Source organism: Nanorana parkeri, unplaced genomic scaffold (assembly GCF_000935625.1).
Source record: "Nanorana parkeri isolate BGI_ZX_2015 unplaced genomic scaffold, ASM93562v1 scaffold2036, whole genome shotgun sequence".
Lineage (NCBI taxonomy): Eukaryota > Metazoa > Chordata > Amphibia > Anura > Dicroglossidae > Nanorana > Nanorana parkeri.
Genome location: NW_017308304.1, coordinates 178,004 through 187,914, shown reverse-complemented (window position 1 = coordinate 187,914; position 9,911 = coordinate 178,004).

Genomic DNA, 9,911 nt, shown 5'->3' with positions numbered 1-9,911 from the left:
TTGTTATGAAACATATATGTGTGTGCCCTGCTGAATCGCAAAAAAACTACCATACCCAAAATTGGCCTTAGGCGATGCTTTAAAACCAATCATCCATTTAGTGTTAATAGTGATTGCTGGCACTAGAATTATTGCTGGCACTCCGGCGTTCGGGTTGTATAGCATGTACAGTGTAAGCGTTGCTTTTGCACGTAGGCGCACCTGATGCGTGTTTGTGCATGTACATGACAATAAATACTATCCTTGTTGCACTCCTTACCGAAATGTCCCTTGTAGTGGGGGGTTAGGCCTAGATAATGTCTACCTTCCAGTACTTTAGATCCACTTTATACAAGTAATTAATGGGGTTTTCATGTGCCATTGAAACAAGATTCCTCCTATGTATAAAAAAGTATGACATTTATTTAGTGCAATTACAATAAAAGCAATTCATAGAATAGGTAATAATCAGAACTCTTTATGTCTACAGTATACCTCCATAGTATCTCTCGTCACTTGTGATTCCCGGCCAATCAGGAAGCCGGGCAGCGTGTAATGACGCGCTGCCCGGCTTCTTGATTGGTCGGGAAGCTGGCCAATCAGGAAGCTAGCTTCATGCTCCCTCTTCCTCACGAGGTAAGGTTACCTTATCTTAGTATGTTCAGGCTGTCACCCCCGGGGCCTCGCAAACAAGAACGCGGCCTTCCTCCAGGTGTAATGACGCAACGCTCTGCTTTCTGATTGGCCGGGAGGCCGGCTCCATGCTTCCTCATCATGAGATGACGAGGGAGCATGAAGCCAGCTTCCCAGCCAATCAGAAAGCAGGGCGTTGCGTCATTAAACAGCGCCCGGCTTCCTGATTGGCCAGCCAGACGGCTCCGGCTGGGTACCGGAGGAAGGCCGCGTTCTCGCTGGAGAGGCCCCGGGGGCGACAGCCTGGACATACTATGGTAAGAGGGGACTTTCTTGGTAATTGGGAAGCCTGGTGGCGAGTCTTTACATGCTGCCCGGCTAATCAGGAAGCCAGGTGGCGAGTCATCACACTCATCACACGCCACCTGGCTTCCTGAATGGGACTTCCGTTACTCGGTAATTGGTATCGGCGAGTACCAAAAAAAAATTATCGGTACCAAAACACCGGTATCGGTGCATCCCTAATACTAACCAACAACATACAACGTATATCCTCTGTACTATATGGCTACTATAACAGTCTGCAGAATCTTGGTTTATCTTCAGTCATTAATTCACAGTGGCCCAGCATGGTTCGACATGTTTCGCGATCAGGTTGCTCAGAAACAGGAGATATTTTGACAGTCTGGACTGACTGATGAGCAGCCATATAATGGAGGGGAGATTCTCCCTGATGGTGGAGGCCACAGAAAGACACACACACAGGGATAAATACAGCCGCCTCTAAGTCTAAGTCGCTCAAGTCTCTAAATTGTATAACTTTAAATAGATTTTTGCATTATACCCAATCATCGGCCATATATTACACCTTTTTGGATTCTGAATAATGTGTCTTCTTGCCTGAGGTCCCGCTCCAAGTAACCAAGCTCACATCCACACCTGTGCTGAAGCAACTGTGGTTGCATGTTAGTTCACTCCTGTTGCCTGTGTTTGCTGACAGTTCTTTCCAGCATCAAACTCACAGTGGTAATCCTGCTGTTCTGGTGCATCATGGTAAGAGTTTACATGTATCTGTCCTGTGGATTTCCATCTGCCATACTGCTGCCTTCTCCCAGCAATCTGGGACATTCTTATACCCACTGACAAACTCCTCAGATCTTTCTACAGTCCTGCTGAGCCGTTGTCATCTGATCCAGAGTGATTAACTACCATTTCATCAAGTTCCCAGAGGGAAGTTAGAACTATTACTTTCATCTTATACCTGCTGTTTTACCCCAATATGTTTCCATGTTGAATCTGTGGCTATCATTTTCTGAACTGTATTTCCCACACGCCACCCAGTGGCCAATTAGCATTACTGCATGACTTTACTTTGAACTCTTTATTGGTTCTCACCGGCTCCATCTTGTGGGAAATCTGTATATCTACTGAACATTTATTTTGTGCCAGAGGTTATACTGTATAATCGAGTCGAAAAATACCTATTTGCATATTGTGTTCCATAAGAATGAATTCCGTTGCTTGCAGACGTGACACTTGATCAACCAGAGGGGATTTTTTTTTTCTTATCAAAAATGGAATTATACTTTAAATGTACAAGTAGAGATACTGGCTCAAGTCACTACAGCAGATTAAATCTGAGGATCCTTACCGGTGGTTTGTAAAGCAGTCTATTATTTGACCAAGCTATTCTATATGGGTAAAATCTTGGAAAAGAGATTTATCATCCACGTCCAAGCTTTCTGGAGTCCCATTTAACCTCTTGAAGACCAGGGTGTTAAACCCCCCTTCCTGGCCAGGCCATTTTTCAGTATTCAGCACTGCAGTACTTTGAATGATATTTATTCAGTCATGGAACGCTGTACTGAAACTAATTTTATACCATTTTGTAGGGACAGATCGAGCTTTCTTTTGGTGGTATTTAATCACCACTGGGGGTTTTATTTTTTACTATATAACAAAAAAAGTACCCTAAATTTTGAAAAAACACCTGTTTCCCTATGAAATGTTATGAAACATTTAGTATAACCCCAATTTTTTGGTAAAATATAAAATACAGGGTCAAGTTGGGGAAATAGACACCAAACATGTCAAGCTTTAAAAATTGCACGCGGGCGAAATTGCACAAAACGACCACATCCAAAATAAGCAACGCTTTAAACCCTTTTACCGCTCCTCAGTTTAGTGTTTTCAGTAACTAATGGCCCTAAAATTATTGCTCTCACTCTGACGTTCGCGGCGATATGTAACATGTGCGGCACAATAGGCTAAATCGTCGTTTGTATGTGGGGGGCGGGGATTTTTTTAAAAAAATGTGTGTTATTTAAAAAAAAAATGTATTTGTCACTATTTTTTTAAGCTTTTTTATTTTTTTATGCTTTAATTTTGTTAAACTTTTTTTTTTTTTTTACACAATTTTATTGCTATCACATAGGGGGCTAAGAAACCCCCTATGTGATAGCCAATTCAAATAACAGGTCCTCTTTATGGAGACATCAGGGGTCACCTAGGGACCCCCAGAGAAGCTGATGAAGCAGAGATCTGCTTCACCAGCTTCTCACCGGCATCTGTTGCCGGAGAGTGACTGAATGCGGAAGTAATGTAATATACATCACTTCCTGCATTCGGGGACAGGAGAGGAGATCAAAGGTAGATCGTGTACTGATCTCCCTTTGATCTCCAGTAACAGAGTCGCCTTGCCGGTCCCAGCCGCACCGGGCGCAGCGGATCTCGGGACCGGCAGCGACGGAGGCGATGTCGGTACGAGACACACACACACACACCCGCAGCTACTACAAGCGATCGGGCGTCTCTAGACACGCCTGATCGCTTGAATGTAAACAGCCATAGCTGGCTGTTTACATTTCTGACAGTTTCCCCACACGTGTGTGGGGGGGTCTATAGGGCAGGACGTCTTAAGATGCCCTCCTGCTCCTATAAGGCTCCCGTCCGGCCGTTCAGGAACGGCCATGGACGGCAAGTGGTTAAGAGCAATTTACTGTTTGGATATGGCTTAAACATGACCTGATCTTGCTCAAACGAGTAGGACAGAAATTTCCAGAGAATTAAAAGAAAGTCCGCAACCGTAGGTTTTTATGAGCATCCCAGAATCAACCTCAGCAACGATATATAAACCAAAAAGCCAAAAATGATTGGTCTGTTGTCAAAGCTAAGCCTCATGGACACTTGCTGTTTAATGCTGCAGAGTCCACAAATAAAGACAGCAAGTAACATCATGTGTCGGGGGAGAGGCTATCTCAGTATTACCATCGCTGAAAAAATATTTTGGTCATCCCATTTGTTTTACAGATTTAAAAGATGTGTATCCTCTAGATTTCCTGGCCTCTCAACCAGAGCCTTTTTCCTAACCAGGCTGCCTAAAGATTTAGAATGGAAATAAATACTTATTTGCAATGCTATTCAGCTCCATCTAGTGGTCATAATGCTGCATTTTCCTGCTACTACATTTGATAATACTAAGAATGTTCTTTTCCTTCTTTCAGAACGAACGAGTTTCCCTGGGTGAATGGCTTTGCAAATTCTTGATATACTGTCCAATAGGGAATCCCACTGCACTCCTGACCGAAAAAACTCCATATATAGCATGTTCACGTTAAGGTCACTGCAATGGCCAAGGGGGCACTCTCTGCATCTGGAGAAATAGAGGTTTAACCTTTGCATGCATACGGAAAGGATTCTTCACAGTTTGAGCTGTGAAAATGTGCAATAGACTCCACCAGGAGCTAGTTAACTGTTTTAAAAAACCTCTGGATGTATTCTTAAATGCACACAATATTACTGGATATTGAGTTCTTAGAGGTATATTAAGCATCAGAGATTGTTGATCCAGGGAATATCCGATTGCCTTATGGGATCAGGAAGGAATTTTTTTCCCCTGTTGGAGCAAATTGAGCCATGCTTTATAGGGGTTTTTTTTTCTTTCCTCTGCATTAACAGTGGGTAATTGTGGGCATATGTGAGCGATTATGTTGCGCTTGGTAGTGAGCAATATTCTTTACTGTATCACCTTTCAGTGTTTCTATCTCAATGGAAATATTTGTTATAGTAAGTGAAAAATAAATGAATAGAACATTTGTGGGCATAGTGTTCTGTTTAGGATTTTCTTCTCTTTTAGTTTTTATTTTCCTCCGTATCTCTAAAGGTTGAACTCGATAGACTTGTGTCTTTTTTCAACCCTACTAACTATGTAACTATGGGGGGGGGTGTTAGGTCAGGGCTAGTGAAAACTAACACTAATACTGTAATATATCATTATACAACAAGTTTGACAAAGCATTATCTTTCCATAAGAAACAGAAAAGGGATTACTTCATATTAACAGTTTAGTAACATACAGTATATAGTAGCTACATCAACACTAGTTAGCCTGTACATGTCCATGAAGAGTACAAATAATTAATGTAGTTTAGTGAACTAACCCTAGTATCATGGCTAATCTGTGGAGTCAACATACGAGACATCGCATATACAGCATCCTGGCTGAGGCTAGAGTTGTGTGAAATCACACAACTTGAAATTCCTTAACCTATGCACATTTTAGGTCTATGCCAGTATGCAGACAATATGGCAAACCGAATATCAATACAAAATATGAGGCCTGATCTGCAGCAACTGTATATTTCCCCTTATAAGATTTTCAGCTGCATAACTCAGCTCTTAACAAATAATAGTCTTAATAAGCTACTGTTAATAACATCAGTGAGATAATTCCTATACATTGTTGGTACAGCTTACCTGATCTGAACACAAGAGGTCTAGATTCATAAATAAAAATTATGTCCTCCACATTAATAGCACGATATCGGTTGCTTTACATAAAGATCACAAAAGGGAGGGGTGGAGAAAGAAAAAAAAAGATTTTTATAGTCACTGTACAATCCTTTTGAGTCCTATTGGGATATATTGCCACATACAGGAGGATTGGACACTGGCAAACAAAAAAATTGTAGGCAGCCATCCTACTTCCACAGAATTCCCCAGTTTCGTAGGAAAGCAGTGCAAAGAGCATTAACATAAATACAGTGAGGTGGGACCTGTTTATGGTGAGTATAGAAATCATACTTTCAACAGAAATACAAACTGGGGACAGACCAACATGGAGAGCTGCCTGAAGTGGATATCAGAAGAGGCCTGAATATCCCCTGGTAGAACTTAAATGGCAAGTTCACTTTCTCACATATTGGGAAAAAAATGCACACTCCCACCTCCCTCTGCACCTACATGCCTGAAGTTCCTGCTAGTCGGGGTAGCAGGTCGCAGACCATACCTTCAAACCCTGCAGTGCAGAATGCTCACAAATGGTGAGCACCTATTGGTCAGCATGGTCACATAACCATGCTGACCAATGAGAAGCACTTCTTACTTCCACCTGGTTTCTGGATCAGAAGCGCTTCTCAATACACATTCGCCGGCTGGTGGGAACTTCAGGCATGGGAGTGCAGCAGGGTGCTGTGGGCAAGTTCATTTTTTCACAAATTGTGAGACTGTGCAGTGACTTACAATTTATAGGAGTGAATAGAAGACCAGTTAGCAGCCTTGCCCATCAGGGAATCCATAGCCTAACCCCAAAGAACCCAAGAGACACTCTCATATCTAGTAGAGTGTACCTTAAGAGGGGAAAGGGTGGAATCTGATCATTGAGACCATAAGCTATAGACATGTGCGATTCGTTTCGTTCCGAATCTCCCGAATCCCGAAAAACGAAATAACACAAATCCGAATTTAAAACGAAGCTAATTTTTTGGCAGTGCACATGTCTAATAAGCTAGGATAATAGTCAACCTGATTCACTAAGAAATTGAGTGAGAAGCTGGTTCACATTTATGGGGACAATCTTGAATGACAAAGTAAGCAAGCTATGGCCGGGTGAGACTCATGGCTCAAACTACATCCCATGGAATGAGATAACCTCATGATAAACTGGAGACTGATAGTGGGACGGAGGACTGATGTCTTAGTTGAGGCAAAAGGTGGAAACTATTGTGTGGCAGATAAGTTGCGCTCGGTCTAGTTGTGAATGGGTGTGAAAGTGATCTCTCAAAACCAAAGGGGGGAGATCACCTTCAGATAACAAAAAAAAGAAAAATGTTAAATATAAAGTGGATGTCTCCACTAGTGATAGTGAATTAGTGGTTGAAGCTGCCGTATAACGTATCACTTGTTGTTCAACTATTTATTGGATTTTATATATAGGTGCCTTTATTGATTGTTTATTCACATATTATTGCTTCATGACTATGCTTATACGGATGCCTTCAATATAACTGATTTGTTTAGCCAGTTAAAGCTCACCACACACATACAATACACTCGAGTACCACCGGGTTGTGTTTTGCAGCTTCAACCACTAATTCACTATCACTAGTGGAGACATCCACTTTATATTTAACATTTTTCTTTTTTTTTGTTATCTGAAGGTGATCTCCCCCCTTTGGTTTTGAGAGATCACTTTCACACCCATTCACAACTAGACCGAGCGCAACTTATCTGCCACACAATAGACTCACTTACACACATAGTTGCTGCTGGTCTATTTAGCTATTTAGATTTTGAGTCACTCATTCCCAGCGCAGTGATTTTTGAATATTACAGAAAAGGTGGAAACTATCTTAGGCAGGAAGAAACTTCCGCCAGCTCAGACACTTGCCTCACAAATGGTGATAGCAATAAGAAACACCACCTTGTGAATGCAAGTGTAAAGAGGAATATCCCTCGATAGGTTCAGAGGGTGATTTTTTTAAGGGCCATGAGAACTAAATTCAGATCCCTAGAACAAGATGGTAAGAGCCGAGATATGACCCTTGATGGTGCTAAAGACCAAACACAGGTCCAGACTCCTCTACAAAAATGTATGGGTGTGTCTCATGGAGAAACTCCTGGCACTTGCAAGCATAACAGCAGTGAGAGGATGCTTTGATGCTAAATGTAAGGAAAGAGCACAGATCGTGTACAACACTCCAACCAGGGGGTGATGTCTGCACTATGTTCCTCAACATTAACCCCTTCAGCTGTGAACAGTAGTGGGAAATTTGAAGGTGTCAAGTGGTCCAAATAATGAGGCAGCTCCTGGTGCTCACCCCTAACCTCCTATTTAAAAAGTAACTCTTTAAAAGACGGGGCAAGGCAGCGGACCTGGAAAGCACTCTATAGTTTATCTTTACTAGAATGAGGTTTGTAAAGCGCCTTAAGCAGAACCCAGTGCCCAAGAGGTCACTTCCAAACTAACCTGAACATCTAGCAGGGTCTGAGTACAGCACTCAAAAGCTTGGCCTACCTGGATAGCTGCCATGAGTGAAAAATCTTGAAGAAAACGCTAGCAACGAAAAAAAATGATTGTTTGTACTCACTGTAATAGAGTTCATTGAAGGACACAGCCATTTCTTCATTCAATGGAATGGTTATAGCTCCAGCTGCAGGACGACGCTTGGCACAAAAACATGAAAGGGTGCCCAGCAAGGGTGGCTCATCCCCCACTAGCTAGAAGGCTGCTCAGTTAATCCTCAAGCAGTAGAAACAAGACAGACAACATTGAGGGCTGTGTCCTTCAATTAACTCAGAGTAAAGGATTTTACGGTGAATACGAAAAATCCTTTTTTCTCTTCCGTCCATTGAAGGACAGCCATTTCTTAATTCTTTTTTTTAAATATTTAATTATCAGGGCATAATAACTGATAACCAGCATGGATTTAGGAAGGATCGTTCCTGTCAGACCAACCTGCTGACCTTTTACGAAGAGGTAAGTAGAGATCTGGATGGAGGGAAGCCGGTGGACGTGGTTTATCTGGACTTTTCCAAAGCATTTGATGCGGTGCCACATAAACGCTTGTTATACCAGCTAAGGGCTATTGAGATGAGGTAGTGTGCACGTGGATAGAAAACTGGCTGAAGGAACGTGTACAAAGAGTATCGCTAAACGGCACCTTTTCAGACTGGGTTGAAGTCATGAGTAGCGTGCCCCAGGGTTCTGTGCTGGGTCCCATGCTTTTTAACCTATTTATTAATGATATAGGGGAGGGAGTAAGTAGACGTGTCTCAGTGTTTGCTGATGATACGAAAATTGGGAGGGTAATAGACACGGATTTAGATGTTATAACATTACAGGAGGATTTGGATAAACTCGGGGAGTGGGCAACTGTATGGCAGATGAAGTTCAATGTAGATAAATGCAAGGTAATGCACTTTGGAGTTAAAAATAGGCAAATGGACTATACACTTATGGGTGCGCCACTAGGGAAGTCGGAAACGGAGAAGGATTTGGGGTCATCATAGACCACAGATTGCGGAATAGCTTGCAGTGCCAGGCTGCTGTAAACAAAGCAAGTCAAGTCCTGTCTTGCATTAAAAAGGGTATGTATTGCAGGGACAAATCTATAATTTTGCCACTTTACAGATCAATGGTTCGGCCACAGCTGGAGTATGCGGTCCAGTTTTGGTCACCAATACTCAGAAAAGATGTCCTTGAGCTGGAAAAAGTCCAGAGGAGGGCAACAAAACTCATTAAGGGGTTCGAGGACCTAAACTATGAAACAAGACTTGCTAAATTGTGGGTAGTCCCCCTGTGTATGCCTAGTTTTACACCTCTCCCCCTAATTGCATAAATCGAAAAAAACAGAAGGTTGTAAGGGTTTCTGGAGGGGTGTAAATGACCGTCCAAGAGAGATATATAAAAATGATATACAATTTATTACTACTGAATACTTAATTGGTTAAATACATGATTAAATTGAACTTATTAAAAATCAAATCCCTGCAGAGGATACATCAATACATTGATTATTTAACAACTCTAAAGATCATTGATCCAAACTTCCAAATGTAATTTCATAATTTGTTCAAAGCATAATTTAACTCAATAGGCCCCGACAAACCAAGTAAGCAGTGGAGGCAACGGTGGGTTTTTATCCCGCCCGCTCCCGACTGGCTTCCTGGGCACTTCTCCCTCATACTGCAGACCTACCCGGCATGATTCATCCCGAATGGTCCCCTGATGAAGCCTATGGCGAAACGCGTCGGGGCCTATTGAGTTAAATTATGCTTTGAACAAATTATTAAATTACATTTGGAAGTTTGGATCAATGATCTTTAGAGTTGTTAAATAATCAATGTATTGATGTATCCTCTGCAGGGATTTGATTTTTAATAAGTTCAATTTAATCATGTATTTAACCAATTAAGTATTCAGTAGTAATAAATTGTATATCATTTTTATATATCTCTCTTGGACGGTCATTTACACCCCTCCAGAAACCCTTACAACCTTCTGTTTTTTTCGATTTATG